Source organism: Caretta caretta, chromosome 3 (assembly GCF_965140235.1).
Source record: "Caretta caretta isolate rCarCar2 chromosome 3, rCarCar1.hap1, whole genome shotgun sequence".
Taxonomy (NCBI): domain Eukaryota; kingdom Metazoa; phylum Chordata; order Testudines; family Cheloniidae; genus Caretta; species Caretta caretta.
Window position 1 is genome coordinate 66,646,892 of NC_134208.1, and position 17,487 is coordinate 66,664,378.

General features: G+C 43.6%; 1 long non-coding RNA gene across 1 annotated transcript; it reads left to right on the forward strand.

Annotated features, from left to right (window-relative positions):
* Positions 1–567: 567 nt before the first annotated feature.
* On the forward strand, positions 568–15,136 carry LOC142071402 (uncharacterized). The gene is made up of 2 exons (XR_012667434.1): positions 568–1,033; positions 13,814–15,136. It is a non-coding gene; the product is annotated as an uncharacterized LOC142071402 (long non-coding RNA).
* The last annotated feature ends 2,351 nt before the right edge of the window (positions 15,137–17,487 follow it).

Sequence of the window (17,487 nt, forward strand, 5' to 3'; positions counted from 1 at the left end):
CTGTCCCCCTCGGCTCGGGAGGGAGGCAGCTGCAGACCCTGATGCGCAAGGAGCGGGAGCTGGGTCTCTGCCGGCGGTACATCGTTTCCTCTCCTTCGTTCAACACTTCACGTGCCTGTTGTTCGCTACCCATATAGGGCAGCACCAAAGCCTGGCGGCGCGACACCCCAGCCTTCCGTGACTCGGATCTGATGGCAGACACATTCCGCTCCCGCCTGGACCCCCCAAACAAGTGTCTGATAACCGCTGGGGGCGGGGGGGGAGCATGAGGAGTGGTACATGCATTTTAAAGCAGGGGATCGCAGCGCGGACTCCCTGGCAGAGGGGGAAACGTGGGCTTCCGCCGAGCGTCCCCGTCATTGTGCAAAACCCCCTTGTGGCTGGGACTCAGCCCCGCACCCACAAGCGGGGGGCCGCGGTCTCCGGGGAAGCAAAGAGACGAACCGCGGCAGGGCTCGCTATCCCACGGGGACCCGGGGCAGCTAGCGGGGGCGGGGCGTGGCCAGGGTCAGCGCCCAGCCTCAGGCTAGGTCCGCTCATCCTGGTGGACTCTTCTGGCCGGAGCTGCCGAGCTGGCGGGCAGCAGCCGGACGCCCGCTGAGCCGCGCCAGGCGTGCACCGGGGCAGAGCGGTGGAGGCGATTCGAGCTGCTACGTGCCCGGCTCCCCCTCGCGGCGACCTGCCCGGTGGGGGCTGCCGCGGGACAGGCGCTCAGAGCTGGGGGTCTGCGCCGGACACTCAGCGCCCCTGGGGCCCCAACAGCTCGGAGCTCGCGCTCCCTCTCCCCCGGCCGCCGCCAGTTTCTGTTGCTTCCCTTGGTGGCAGCGGCTGACAAGCAGCAGCCGGGCGCCACGTAACCCGTGGACATGCGGTGGGGTAACGTAGTGGGGCAGCGCTTCTTCCCAGTGGCGATGTTTGCCCCCCGGCTAGATCTCCCCAGCACTGCGCCTACCGAGGCAGCCAGAAGGGAAGGCGCTGGCAGAGAGAGGGGCTAGGAAGTCGGGGGCAGCTGCTCTCTAGCTCCCTAGCTTGGGTAAGTAACCCTCAGCCACGTCTCCCCTCCAAGAACTTAGCTCGTGCTGGGAGATCTCCCCCGGCTGGTCCCGTCTACCTTAGCCGCGGGAGGCCGTGGTCATGCTGCGGTACGCTTCTGGAGGGGGGCCTCAGTTATAGGGGCGCAGCTTGAGCCGGCAAGATTTGCACCTGTCTTCATTGATTTCTGAGTTTTGGGACGCGTGCACTGCCCTCCCTAGCTCCCCCCCATTTGGACCCATTTTGCAAGTTCAAAAAACTGGAGGGTTTATTTTGAAGTTGCCGGTTTGACCAGTGACAAGAGAAGTTGAGCCTCTTCCTAGCTTCAAATATACATACTCCACTTTGATTAAGACATGTCTGCTTCCAGAAGCTAGGAGCATACAGGCCTGGGAAGACCCTGGAACAGACTTTACACCATGCCATTATTTATATGCAACAGGACTATTTTAAGTAATTTTAACAGGTGTAATTTATTTTCCTCTCCCTTTGAGCTCTGTACTCTTCCACTCAGGGTAACCTAGACCCCTCGGCCCATGAATGAAAGGATTAAAAAACAGTCCCAATAAATAGTTTAACCAACACCTCTCTGAGGTGCCCTGCTCCCGTCCCCTTCCCTACCGATCTCATATACTCTGGGTCCTGTATGGTCCTGCCCCAGGGTGTTATTGGAGTGAGAATTGCAGAGTAAATTGCATCACTGTGCCCCATTTGGGGTGGCTTTTCAGCTACCCAGAGCCTGCAGGCCTGGGTCTTCTGAAGGACGCCACACAGGGAATCTGGCTCTGTACTACACAAATAAAATTAAGGTTGCTTTATTATATATATATATATATATATATATATATATATATATATATATATATATATATATATATATATGCCAAAATGCAGTATACATTACAGCTTCTGTATTTCCCCCTCTCCATAGGTATATTTAACTCCCATTGACATTGATAGGAATTATGCACATGTCTAGAAAGGAGAACAAAGCCTTAGATCTTTTTCTCATAGTTTACATGAGATCAAAGGGAATCGAATGGAGTTAATGAAGGGCCAGATGGGTTTTGTTTATACTCTCTAAGACAGTACAAGAGAATGGGAAGGAATATGTGTACTTTAACGGGGTAGAAGAGGACACTTATTGTAGCATTTAATGGGCACAGAAGGAAGCATGTCATCTTCAGAAGCAGGAAAGGCTTGCTTATTTTCCCCTTAGGTAGTGGTGGGATGTCATAGCTTTGGCCAGCTTTGGCAAGCATTGGATGAAGGGCTTCCAGACTCTGAAATCACTCACCTTTGTCTCTTTGGAAGCACGAGTTTCTCTGTACCCAGAGAATTCTATATTTTTGCTTTTAAGCCGTGGGATATGTGGATTTTTCCAATTCATGGCAAATGTGTAATCTAAGCTTCTAACAGAAGAAGGATCTGTAAAGGCAGTAGAGTCTTTGATTTGGATCCTTGCTGTGAACACTTACAGGAGATTTTGGCATAAAGGATGCAGGATGTTACAAACCTTCCTGGTTGTGTATAAAGAGCAACTCTCAAATCCCAGAAGATTCAAAGGCCCTTTGCCCCTGTCCCTTCTTCCTCAGCTCCTTTACTTTATGGGCTACAACTGCCACTGGGATCCCTTAAAAAGGAGATGGGGGTCTGGAGTACAGATAATACAGCCCACATTGCATTACCTTTTTAACTTCAGCTTTGGAGGGCCAGATGGGTAGGGATCACCCAGTCTCTGCCGCCTCCTCCACTGTAGCTCCAGGCTCCGTGGAATACCATGTGCAGGGTCATAAGAAGAGTAAATGATGTCACAAGGAGTACTGAATACCTTTCTGGGGGGAGGGGAATCTGTACACAGCCATATCGTCTCCAAGTGCGGCTCTTGCAGGGGTGTGTTTGTGGGGGCAGTCAGGGACATATTGTTGTATATATGTTTGCATTACAACTTTGTGCTGGACAATTAAGCAACATGTTAGAAATTTCCTAACAATGTGATGTCGTGTCCTGGCACTGCATGATAATTTTGTAATGCCATTTGATGAAAAAGTGATTCCAGTGATGTGTTCTACAGCTCTAATTGTTGACAAAGTGCGTCTCTTGCTTTTGAAGATTTAGCAGCTGAAGTGAAGGACTGGGAGGCCACCTTGTTTTAATAGATGCAGCCAGAGTCTACCTTAAAATTACTTAGCCAGGGCTGATGCTTATGTCAATTATTCTGAGGAGGATAGAAACCATTCATGTTTATACTTTCCAATGAAAATGATATAAAGAAGACCCTATCACTGCATAGCCCCATCTTCTCTTTCCTCAGTTCTGCCTGGTAAAAAGATAGTCATGCATCTATGAGTGACACCACTTTCACCTGTTTTAGGTGTGTTTATATGCCTTTCATTCTGAGTGAAACTTCATATTTGTATTCATTTGCTGATTTTTATATGCACATGTGGTAGGTCAAGTTTTGCCCATGTTAGCCACGGTTTTGTGCTGTTTGTTTTGTTAATACTTTCCCTGGCTGTATTCCTTGTTAAAAAGGAACAAAATTATTTTTTTCATGGTTAGGGACTAGCAGAAAAATCACGAGGACTTCCTTGCCCTTTTATATATCTAGCATTTTTTATTGAGTGAGTGTGCAGTAATTTGTGTGGTTTAATAAGTAACTTGACAGTTAATAAGATACATCTGTAGCAGATTTCAAAATAACTGGCTTCTTAGACAGATAGAAAACACCAACATTCAACCTCCTTTCAGCTCTCTGTTGAGAAATTCATACTTGGTTTAACTACACCGAAATTAAGATTCCATTAAAGATACATACACTTTGGGATCAACTACCAGCCATAATTACCCTCTTATGGATCCCCAAACTGTCATTAGAATGAAGATTTATTATCTACTTTAAATAATCTACCAAGATTTGCCCTTGCAGTTACAAAAAGCTGCTAATTAAGAAATACAAGGTATTTTTATGAGGCTTAATGGTGCCAGTGTAAAAGGAAACTCAGATATTGAATTCTGCAAATAAAGAGACATCCTATGCCTCCATGGTCCGTATATAGATGGGCCCCTGCCTCACATATGGAAAGGGGAGGGATAATTGCATCTGTGGCATTATGCCTCCTTTCCCCAGGTCCTTCAGAGGAAGCTGCATGAGATTAGGGTCTAGCCGGGTAAAGGGATGGAGACTGGTGTCAAGAGCTGTGGGCCACATCAGCACTCCACTGGCCCTGAGAAAATCACACAGCAAAAGGTTGTAATTTCCTTTTCTGTGGTGCCTTCCCCATGGTGGGAAACCCTCCCTTTAAGTAAAACAAAGCTTCCCAGCAAGGGCCCCAGATAGGGGGTGTTCCCGGTAGTGAGACCCCATTGAAGCTATTCTGCCAGGATGGGGGTAGAAAGTAAGGGATATGCTGGAGACACAGAGCCAGATTGGATGGTTCAGTCATCCTGTGGATCCTGGGAAATGATGCTATGAGATGGGAGAAACAGGATTCCATTGTAGAGCTTCCCTATGTCTTAGCTCCTGGGGAGGAAGTGATGTGGTCTGAAGTCTTAACTACAGTTCTTTTAATGTTCTTTTTACAACGTTTTAAATGAATATGGATAGATAATGCATGCTAAACAGCACAGACATTTTTGGTAAACGTCTAATATTTTACCAAGAAGTTAATATAGGATGCTGAAGAATTATCTTGATCAAATCATTAGTAATTTCAATTCATCAAATACTCTCTGCTTTTCAGTGTCAAAGAGTTGGTAGTGGGTAGAGCTTCATCAAGTTGTTTTTGAAAGCTGATAAACAAGTCCCTTGATAACGCCTCACAAAAGGTTCCTTCATGTATTGACATCTGCCCATTTAGCTCCTATTGAAAGGCAAATCTGGAAAGTTACTCCAAATGCTTATATGTCAATTATTCAATTTGCTTGATGACAAATAATTTTTCAATATCTTATTGAGAGCAAACATGGCTCAAGACATAATTTATAAGGTTTAAATTTAAGACAACAGTATTGCCAAACTATGCACTCAGCCCATTTTACCCCAATTTGAAATCTGTTAACTATCAGCATCTCTGCCTCAGACAAATACCAATAAAAATTATTTACTGACTGTGAGAGATGCTTAATCTTTTCACTGTAATATTCAGTTGCGTAAGATCACAAATTCTCATTTTCAGTAATTTACAACGGGTTATTTCCAGTTAGCAACAACACTTAGGACTTTCACAGTGCCTTAAATCTTCAAAGCACCATACAAACGTTAGCTACTTAATGTTCATAAACATCTGCCTCACATGGATGTTAAGTATTTCTATCCCTATTTTTCAGATGGCAAAACAGAAGCAGTAGAGTTGTGATTTGCCCAAAGCTATACCCCAAGTTAATGACAGAGGGAAGATTAGAATGCCTGACCTCCTGGTTCCCAGTTACGTAAGTAGACAGTGAGTAAAACTTTTTAAAGCACCTAAGTGACTCAGGAGCCTAAATCCTAATGAAAGTCAATGGGACTTAATTTTCCACAGCTACCAAGTCACTTAGCTGCTTTGAAAAATGTATGTAGTGGCTTTTCCCCAGGTGTATAACATCAAATGTTGTAAACAGACGTGTATATGAAGAGGAAAGCAGACATTCGAAGCTAAAAGCAGAGTTTCAAATAACTAGTCCATTGGTCTATATGCAAGCCACTCCTTAAAGGTAGATTAGTTCTTGATCAGGCAGTGCAAATGTGGGCCCACACAGTGTCATGACCAGGGCTTGGGCAGTCAGACCTAATGGTCAGAGCAGGAGTCAGGGTCAGGCAGTGGTGCTGCAACAATTTTTATAGGGGGTGTGGCAGGTAGAAACCATATATTTTGGTTATTATTACTATTTCAAGCCAGAGGGTGTGGCAGCACCCCCAGCATCCCTAGTTCCAGCACCTATCTGGTCAGACGTCAAGCCAAGGGTCAGAACTGAAGTCAGGAGTTGAGCCAAGGGTCGGAGCTGGAGTCAGAGTATAAAGCCAAAGGTTGGAGCCGGAGTTGGAGACCGGAGCAAGGATCAAGGACATCAGGGTCTGTAGCAGCTGCAGCAAGTCAGGACCCACCTTCTTGCCCTTCCTATCTCTCCTGACTTAAGCAGTGTGCCCGGCCACATCAGGTCCCTGTGGACAGGACCTTTCGTGGGTTATAAAGCAGGAGTAGCCAAACTGCAGCTTGTGAGCCACATGAGGCTCTTTTACAGTTAAAGTGTGGCTCATATAGCCTCCCACACCCTCGCATTCTCCACCTACCAGATTGGCGTGGGGGGAAGCTTGGGACTTCTGCCCTGTTGTGGGGTTTGGGTAGTGGCTTCTTCCCAGTGGTGGGGTGATTGGGGTAAGGGCTTCTGCCCAGTTGGGAGGGGATGCAGGGGCTTGAGCTGTGCAGGAGGCACCTGCCAGAGTTCGGGGCTTCAGCCTTGCTCTTGCCGAAACCCCAAGCCCCAGTGGCACCTCCCACGGGGTTGAAGCCCCGAGCCCCACTACCCTGCTGCTGGGAAGAACCCTCAAGCAGGTGCGCTCGGCTCTCAAACTTCTGAAGATTATCATATATGGCTCAGAGGATCAGTAAGTTGGGCCACCCCTGTTATAAAGCCTTGTGGCTCCTAATTCTCCACTTACCAGTGGCACCATCAGGTGGTGTTGTAGAAGCCTCCTGAAATCGGGGCTGGGATTAAGACACAGGAGGAAGGGCCTGCAGCACTGTTTGATCAAGGTCAATGCTGACAGTGCCTACAACTAAAATACTATGCAACTGCCAGCACCAGTGGATGGGCTTGATGTTTTTCCAATAAGATTTAAAATCAAAAAGCAGCCCGATCCTGAAAGTGAAAAATTTTCAATAATAAAACAAACAAACCTGGCAGCATTTTCAGTTGAAACAGACATTGCTCATTTCAAGGTGTCAGATAAACTAAAAAATCTGGTAGTTGTCCCATATTGTTGGATAAACATTTTTGATATAAAAAGTTTCCCAACATTTTTGAAAAAATAAAAACTGGAGCTGTTTCAAACCTGAGAAACAAACAGCTTCTCGTGATTTTATTCTGTTTAAACAATTCTACAATGCACAGCAACAGAGGAGGGGGATGCTGAGTATGGCTCTTTTAGCTCTTCTGTCTGAAGTTACAGGGAGTCATGCTAGGAGTGTCACTCAGCATAGGCTTGCGAGGCAGAGCAATGGGTTGGGATGGCTAGGCCATTCAGAGCTAAAGAGTCTCCTTGTGCAGGGAGAATCTCCAGCCCCTCAGATGTTTCAGCCCTGGAGAGTGAGGTACCCCTTTTGATTGTCTGTCTGTCTCATTTGCCCGTCTTCTGGAGAAGACCGGCCAATTAGAGCTTCTGCGAGGCAGGCAGCGCTCCTCTAGCCCCTCCCTCCTCCTCCTCCTCTCAACAGCTTTTGGATAGGGGAGGGAAGACACTGTTCTCATGAGCGGGCATTTGGGAGAAAGGTGCTGAGAGGGCCTAGAAGCTGAGGGCAGCTCTGCTCCCTCCTCCTGTCTCCCAAGCAGTGGGTCCCTCTGCTCCTCTCCCCTCCCTGCAACACCAGGCCAGGCCTGGGAAGGGGGAGAGGGTGCCCTGTTGAACCACCCCTAAAACTGCAGGAGGATCAGAGGAACTGCCAGAGGGCAGAACTGATGTGGGGGTAGAATTAACGTGGGGGGCAAGGAGACAGAATTGTGGTGGGGCTCAGTGGGAGTATAATTAGTTGCTGGGCTGGACAAGGAGAATGCAACTGATCAGTTAGAATTCTGGAAGCTGGAAACTCCGCACCATCAGGAAACCAGTGAGAGCCCCTGCAGTGGGGAGCCAATATCACCTCACTATACGGAGATGAGACACACATGGCAATGACACACATGCACACAGAGGGTGGGCAGGGGGTGTCCAAAAATCAGAAGACAGAGCAAAACCCTAATTTAAAACAAATCAATCATGATTTTTGTGACAATTTCATTATTAAAAAGTGAGCTTGGCACTTGAGTGAGACTGAGGCAGAAACTTTGGCGAGAAGGAACTCAAAGGGAGAGAAAACTTTGTGGCAAAGGAAAGCACAGCAGGTTTGCAGTTCTCATGGGAGGACCAGATGGCAAACCTTGGTCCTCCTCTCAAGGTATTTTCATTTTTTTTAATTTTATTTTTTGGCTATGAGCTGTGGAACAAGACATTCACTGGCTACAAATACTGTGGATTGTGTCTTCAATTCAAAACACTCAAAGGGATGGAGTAACTGTTTGCACTGCAGTTTTAAGTTTTTTTGTTGTTTTTTTGTTTTTGTCCCTGGTTAGAAATACTCAGTAGTTTCATCACATCAAAAACTTAAGTGAGTGCACATAGATAAGAAGATCTCAAGGTAATGGTGAATTAAAGAATAAAAAAAGCCTCCTTTTCGTGAGTGAAACCAAAGGACTAGCCCTCTAAGCCAAAACCTATTAAATCTGAAGGAAAAAGCAACTTTCAGATGGCCTTGTGCCTACACTTGGAAATTTAATTGAATTTGGAGTAGACTTATAGACTTAGAGACCCACAGCATGAGATTAATTATTTGCTGTAATGATGGCAAAGGCTAGCAATAAATTGGCCAGCTGATCCAGCCAACAGGATAAAAGAACCTAATCAAGGGTGGTCAGGATAAATCAGGTAAAATCCCTCAATGGCGGAAAGCCACTCGTAGGGGAAGCAAGCTCCCTGAGAGTTGTTAAATATTCTTTAGCTTGACCATTTTATGCTCAACAAGGCCCCGTCCTTACATAATTCTGTTTGCACCGGAAGAAGTGTATGGGAGCTTTGCCAACTGTATGTAATTCATTGTAAAATCCTTGAAAATCCTATATTTAAAATATGTATACAACAAAAAAGTTATTTCACACATTCCTACTCAGCAACCAGGTTTTAAGATAAACAAAATCCATTCTCAAAAATAAAAAAGGAAGAAATATAGATCCAGATCCTCAGTTGGTATAAATCGGCAGACTTCCACTGAAGTCAATGCAACTCTGCTGATCTAAACCAGCTGAGGATCTGGTCCAGCGACAATAAGTTTTATTTTAGATTATAAACTCTTTGGAGCCTAACTGAGCGCTCTAGGCACTTCCACAATATAAACCATAACTAGAAATAGTATAATCCTGAGATTTTGCTCACTAAATGTTACATCAATTGAGATTAGTGAATTTAGGATTGTTCAGAGGACCAAGAAGGAACATGCACTCAGATGTAATTAGTCCTCTGAGAAGCCCAGGCATACAGGACCTAGGTTAAGAGCAATCTATCAAAGTTACATATTAAAAGCTTGGGGAAGCAAATTAAACAAAAAAAGTTAGATATTCCTTTTAATTCTTGACATAAAAAATGGGGGTTCCTACTTTCAAAAGTGTGACGGGTTTGGTCACAGAGAGCACCGTGGGACTGTCACCTGATGTGCTGAAATTACCTCTGAGCCCATTTTCCCTGCCAGCTTTGGACTTCCAGAATCCTGTCTTGTTGAGCCAGACATGCTAGCCTGCTGCAACATAGACTCAGTGTCTGGGCCACCCCCGCAAAGCTGCAGACTTTAACCAAAAACAGCTCAGCAGGTTACCTCTCCAACACCCAGCCACCCAGTTCCCAATGGGATCCAAACCCCAAATAAATCCGTTTTACTCTGTATAAAGCTTATACAGGGTAAATTCACAAATTGTCTGCCCTATATAACACTGATAGAGAGATATTCACAGCTGTTTGCTCCCCCAGGTATTAATCACTTACTCTGGGTTTATAAGTATAAAAAGTAGAATTTAAGTGATTTCAAGTAATAACAGACAGAACAAAGTAAGTCACCAAGCAAAATAAAGCAAAAACACGCAAGTCTAAGCTTAATACATTAAGAAACTGATTACAGGTAATATCTCACCCTCAGAGATGTTCCAATAAGCTTCCCTCACAGACTAGACTCCTTCCTAGTCTGGCCCCAGTCCTTTCCTCGGTATAGTCCTTGTTAGTTCCAGCAGACATCTGAGGTGGTAAGCAGGGGTTTTCTCATGACTGGCAGCCCTTTTTGTCCTGCTCCACCCCCTTTTATAGCTTTGGCACAAGGCAGGAATCTTTTGTCTCTCTGGGTCTCCACCCGTCCTTCTAAATGGAAAAGTACAAAATTTAAGATGGATTTCATTATCAGGTGACATAGTCACATGTCACTGTAAGACCCCTAGTCTCCATTCCCTATGGGCTGACCCACACGTAAACAGGAAGGCTTTCAAGTAACTAAGGCCATTTACAACTGATTGTTTCTGGAGCACCCTTAATGGCCTCCACTTAATATGTTTACATCTGTGATACAAGTTTATATCTTATTCTCCTAACTCTAGATATAGAAATAATACATGCAAACAAATAGGATGAACACACTTAGTAGATTACAAGCTTTCTAATGACACCATACAAGGGGTATTTAGCATAAAGCATATTCCAGTTATGTCATATTCATAAGCATATTTTCAAAAAGCATATGGAGTGCAACATCACAAAAAGGATATTATGCAATAAAACATATACTTGAGCAATCTTTAGCAGACTCAAAATTCCCCATGATATTGTGAGCGTAATGAGTTTTCTACTGTTACTATCCTTTTAGTGCTGATAGTCAAAACACGGTGGAACTTAAAAATAAAATCTCTAGAACCACAGACTGATCAGAATTGAATGGTCATAATTATAATTTCTTCTAAATCTATTCTGGGTGATCACACATAGCATAAGGCTGCAGTGATTCTAACACTTCCAGTTGTTCTAGAGATAGATACTGCTGGAGAACTAGGAAGAACCTCTCTAAAGGATCCAGTTCATTATATGACAATGGGAACATTCCCTTTAAAGAACAAACTGATGAGAGTCGTTGACAATATATAGATAAAATATTCTCTCTTGTGTTGCCAGTTTCATGGTGGCCCTCACAATAGAGCTGAACAAATAATTGATGTTTCAGTTCAGTGGCTGAACTGAATAATCCAAAAGAATATTTGTTTTGGATTGACCCAAACCAGAATTTTGTTTTTTCTTTCTGAAACCAACAAACAAAAAAATTTCATTTCAGGTCGAATGAAATGTTTCATTTGTCCTGAAATTTTTTTTTATGTTGTTTTTTTTAAAAAAAGCACTCAAACAAAACAAGCAAATCTTTTAAAGTAAATCTAGCTACATTTTGAATAAAAGAGTAAACATTTTTGTTTCAAACATCAAAATGAAATGTTTCTACTTTTAAGTTGTTTTGTTTTTCTATTTGTTTTGGCAGAAACTATTTCCCAAATATGACTCATATTCGCAAATAGTTTTGCAAAATACTGCATTTTTTGGTGAATAAACTATTTGTCCGAAAACTATCACCCAGTTCTACCTCACTGCCATGGGATTGTATAATAGAATTTTTGCCAACAGATTTCTCTAGATTGCGGCGAAAGCAGATTAATTGTCAGGATATTATAAAGGTAGATTTTCAGAGACCCAAATGGCAGCTAGGTGCCTAACTTGCACTGAAGGTTATCAGTGGTCTTCTCTATCTTGATAATTTATGTACAATTGAATCTGTTGACCAATAAGAGTCTGTGGCAGGGTAGTAGAGATGAGCGTGCAAGCTCTTTGGACAAAGACTGTGTTTAAGTACTGTTTACTGTTTATAAGTATCTATCTCAATGGGACTGTGATCAGGATCTCTGACTGCTACTACAATATTAGTATTACCATATCATCATCATAATAGGACGTGTTTTATAAGAGTTTTTTTCTCTGCACTGGAAAAAGCAACCACTAATGGAAAGAAATGTGAAGTTTCTGGCTGAAGTCTTGTGCAAGATTTCAGTAGATGCTGCCATGATCTACTGAAGTCAGTTGAGCTGCACTGTTTTACACGAGCTGATGATCTGGTCCCAGATGCATAAAAACAGTGACCAAGCTGACCTCTTTGCCATGTAGTGTTCAGCATTATATTCAGTAGAGCAGCTTTCTTTCAGAAGCTAGGCAAAGATAGCAGGAAGCTAAAAATTCTTGTAGGGCACTCAGTCACTGCATGAAAAGTTTGAGGGCATGGAAAACTCTCACTAACACTGGTGTAAAGGGGAAGTAGGTTCCCTGAAGTCAAAGGGGGAAGTAGGAACAGAAGCAAGCCTTAGCCTTCCTCCTCTGTTGAAACTATATTAAAAATCCTGATAGTTCAAAGAAAGGGTGTGTTGTGTGTGTGTGTGTGTGTGTGCACGTGCGTGTGGAGGGAGGGGAAGGCAGTGACAGATTTGAAAGGAAACAAAAAAGAAAAAGCGCCAGAGCCACAAGGCAGCAATTCTGGTCATATTAAGACATGTCCTTAGACAGAAGTTAATGTAAGGGGACTGTTGCCCCCTTACTAACATTCAGTGGGGGTGTTTTAGTTGCTAGCTCCCAGTACTATAAGGGGGAAGGGTCGATGGGAAATCAGGACCCTGAGACTGACAGTCCCCAGGAACAATGGGGAGAGGCCAATGCTCCAGGTCAGCCTGAATGACAGGGCGGGCAGGCTAATCAGGGAGTCAGGAGGCCCCGTCCTCCGTGTGAGCTGGATTTGCCTGGGTCAGACAGAGTGGGGCCGAGCTAAGGAGAAAGCAGAGGCCCAAGCTAAGCTGGGGAGCGGAGCTGGGCCAGATCCAGAGGGACCGGAAAAGCAGCCCAGAGAGAGCAGACCCTGTCCTGGGAGCAGAGCTGCAGCCCCAAAGCCAGAGGCACAGCCCAGAGAGAGCAGACTTGCCCTGGGAGCAGAGCTGCAGCAACCAGAGCCAGAGGGGCCAGAAAAGCAGCCCAGGAAGCAGGTCAGTGCTGGGAGCAGAGTCACAGAAGCAGCCTGCAGAGCAGACCTGTCCTGGGAGCAGAGCTGCAGCAGCCAGAGGCAGAGGGGCCAAAGAAGCAGCCCAGGGAGCTGGAGGCAGAACAGCAGCAGCAGCAGTGCAGAGACCGAGTGGTGCAGCTGGGGCTGGAGCAGTCTGGAGCTGGGTGCGGTGAGCAGCTGGGGAGAGCGAGGGGGACCCTGGGCAGCAGGCCCAGCACAGGGAGACGCCTCAGCCAAGAGGCTCTGCAGGCCAGGCTTGGATCGTAACCCTGACAGGGCGGGGGCGACACTGGGAAGAAGGGTCCTATCACTTAGAGCCTGAGGGCGTGTGGCCACCACCAGAGCAAGTGTCCAACCCACGGCATCCCTGCAGCAAAGCCAGGGCCTGAGAAGAAGGCCTGGGACTTACAAGGAGCAGACTGTGAACTGCCCTGACATTCCAGAGACACTGTGTGTGAAGTTCCCTGCCACAGAGCAGGTTGATGTTTTTCCTTTAACCTTTCCCATTTTTCCTTATTCTTTTTAAAATTAATTGTTGATTCAATTTGCTTTAACTTTTATGTAATGGTCAGTGGGTCAGAGAAGTGCCCAGTGCAGAGAGAGTACGCCCGAGTGGGGACACCCTAGCCCCTGTCCTAGGTGACCACAGCAGGGTTGAGGGTCGAGCCCCCCAGGAATCCTGGGCCCAGCCTTGCTGGGGTTACGAGGACTCTGCCAGACAGGAGAGTGGAAGGGGAGTCCTCAAGGGCAGGGAGGCCACTGGGTAAAGAAAGTGGGAGCGAGGACTCAGATCCTTTCGCTAGCCCACTTCACCGGGATAGTGCAGAAGCCAGGAAAGTTCCCCACAATAGCGGGACTATTCCCCTGCTTACATTAAGATTATTATAACCCAATCTATCACTCTTTGTACCATGGGATTTTCCTGTTTCTTTCAGTGAGGAGGTTGCACCTGTTCACAGTTGTACACTGATCCATCCATGACTGCAACATCAAGAAGATCATGACTACAACATATAACCTTTGCGGAAGAGAAAAGGTTTTGTTTAGATCGTAAGCTCCTCAGGGCAAGAATGGTCTTTGTTATACGCATGTAAAGTTCCCTGGTTCCCAGTTGTGCCCTCTAAGTGCTACCCCAATAGAAAAAAAAAAGGGACAATCAGTGTCCAAAGTCATACTCTAAAGCTAACCAGTTCAATTTTTCACCATATTGTGGGGGGAGATGAGGAGCTTTCCTCAGAGGGATGAGTGACATAACTTTGCTGTTAGGTATTATGGGAGATCCACAGGGAGTGTTTAACATGTTTAATGTGCAACAAGAACATCCTTTCTTGCATCAGATGAACTTCACTATATTAAATGGATGAATGCTTTGTGTTCTCAAAGAAACAGTTTCCCTGTGGAGGAAGAGTGGAAATATCTACATTATTTATGTGTTATCCAACTATCTAGCTACATATGTGTGTGTTATATTTTATGTGTGTTCCAATAATAGATATGCTGTATAAAGCTGGTTATAAAAGGGCCAGCAGAAGAGAAGTTTAATAGATACTCAGTATAAAACTCAGACTTCTAATTTGCCAGCACTGTTTTACCTTAAGTTATAACTAACAATTATAAGAAACATCTGTGTCCCTGAGTACATTCCAAGGAATATATTCAAATAGATCTTCACATTTTAAAAACTGTTCCGATAACCAGCTTTTTTCGCCCCCAAGGAAAAAAAATGAACAACTGCCCTGCCAAAATAAATCCATTAGATCATGGATTAAATAGGTCTTCAAAAACTAGTAGAGAGGAGAAGTAATATTCTTCCCTTTCGTGGAGAAGGTTTTCGGAAACAAATTCAGTTTCTTAAAGCCTAAATATTATGTAGTCTTTGGCAGCAATCCTTTCAAAAATTTTGCTGGCAGTCTTTGATTGTTGACTGGTATAATCTGTCTTTAATAGCTTCCAGGAATTATAATGTGTTAGTTCCCATTTTTAACAAATGAAGAGTCATTACCTAGAATACTACAGAAAATGTGATTGCCACCAGGAATTTAAAATGGGTAATTGTTTTTCTCTTAATCAGGCATTGACTCATTATTTTCCTCTTGGTTTCACCTTTACCCCTTCCTAGATCCTAATGAACCAACAGGTACACGATAAATAAATAGAAAGGTAATCATTTTTCTCTTACAAAGACCATTCATGAGAAACTTTGTTCTGATACTGAAAGCTGAGAGATATAATAAAACTGAATGAAACATTAACATGGATCATAATGGTGATGTTTTAATTTTTTGCTATTTTGGATATTTAAATGATCAAATTATGTTTTTATGCTTAGGAAGTTTCCCACTAAACCATTTCTCCCCTGATTTCATATCTAGAGTCTGATTATTCTGTTGTAATAATCACATAGTAGCAGTATTTGTTATTAACACATTTTTGTCAATGATTTAATTTTATTTGCTTATGTTTCTCATTTTCATAATTGCCACTGAAATTGTTCTGATGAGCATTTTTTAAAACGGTCTCCGGGTCATTGATATGAGTAGCTGAGAAAAGACAACCCAGTCCCCAGATCCTTATCTTATTCCTTCTCCTTAAATACAAGATGAAATCTTGCTAAGGAAAAATAATTTGTTTTGCCCAACTCCAGTGAAGAAGTCATAAATATCAGCCACACTGAATAAATCAGGCAAGAGGAACAGGCTGATTATAGAGTAACAGATATAAGGTCTGATCCTTTGATCCTTACTTTGACAAGTATCCCATTGCCCGAGTGCAGATTGCGGGATTAGGCCCAAAGCATGTATCTTGGTCACCAGCCAACAATGACAAATCGAGTGAACAGAAATTAGTTTTCCATTTGCCATGCAGAGGCAGCAGTGTTTGGACTCAGAGTAGGAACATGAGTCTCCACTGTTTTCCATGTTTATTCCAACCTGCTCCCCCAACTACTGTTGTGGGAGAGGGCAAGAGGAAGAATGTAAAGTAATTGCTGTTATTAAGGGTTCTCTTTCAATGCTTTCTGCAAAATCTATTTAATGTACAATTAGTGTATCTGTCCTATTACCTGTCAATGGCGAATGGCTGTGTAGTCCCTTCGACGTGTACGAAGTCAGTGTAAAATACTACCAAATCAGCATTTTACACCCATTCTGTCGTGGTATAAATGGCTACATAGGATGCGAGGCAGTGGAGAATCAGGCCCTATGTTTAGACCAGGGTTAGGGTTTGAGGTCAGGCTCACATTTGATAATGACAAAATATACCAAGCTGTTCACATGAGATTTAGGCCCTAAGTGTCAGAAATCTTGCAAGATCAGCAGACCTCAAGAGGTTTCATCCTGAAATCTTGCAAGGAGAGTTGATTTTACAAGATTTCCAGAAAATACACTCCTTTAAGTTCTTAATCAGTCTTGAAACCAAAAATAGGAGCAAATTCAAATCTGAACCTACCTGTGAAATTCAAGATTCTGGGTTTGTCCCAGTGCTGTTTTAATTTATACCTGTTGGTTCCATGGTGGGGCAATCTAGAATAACTGGAAGATATTGGATAGGTATACTGTGAGATATCACAGGACTGCTAGTCCTTTTTCATGATATACAAGAGTAACAGGTGTCACCGTATGTCTTTGCTGACTAGACTGAGCCATGAAAATTGCTGATATGTAACTCCCAATCATATCTTGATAGTTTGAATAACTCTATTTGTTCAGTAGGACTAAAATTTATTAGCAATCTGCCCTCATTTAATAATGGTGGTTGTCTTGTGGAACCACAATTAATGTTTAATAAACCTTGTGGCCTTAGGTGGTTTGTATCTTGTGACAGTATATTAGTTTAAGAACTATATATCAGGCTGAGACTGTTTTCTTATTCCATAGTAATTGGTTACTCTTGAGATGAAATCTAAATGTATTAACTATGATCATATCTGTGCTTCAAGTTCCATTATAAGATCAACATTTACTGCTGCATTTTCAGAAATCCTTCTGCTTCCAAAAGTTGGGAAGAATTTATCCATTGATTTGCATGGGATTCAAAAATTAAAAGGGAAGATCAACTGTCTTCCATGGAACAATTAAAATGAAGGCTTGAGACCTTCACTTCTAAGAGTGGCTCAAATGTATTTCACTGTAGGCAATAGTTTATGATATACCAATAGAAAGACCAACTGGACCAGATTCTTCTCTCACTTACAAACCATACAACCTTACAGCTGAGTGGCCCATCAAAATTTAAAAATCGTCAGATTTCCCCCAGAGCTGTTGGACAGTTTTAGCTGATTTGTTTCTGAAAATTGACATTTTATTCATTTCACTATTAAAAGGACTTATTTCTTAAGCCCCAACAGTGATCTACCTGCTATGGAAGAAAGATATTGAGACTGTTTCTGCCACAGAGAGCTTACTATCTAGCAGTTTTGTGTTTTTTTAATATTTAGACCCATGGGGGAGATTCTGTTAGGGTAAGCTGGCACGAGTGATGAATACCTAGTGCCAGATCCTCTGCTTCTGTAAACTGGTGTGGCTCTATTGGAGTCAATGGAACTACACCAATTTACATTAGCTGAGAATATGGTCCTTGATTTTTTGTAATGGACCTAGGGGTATATAGT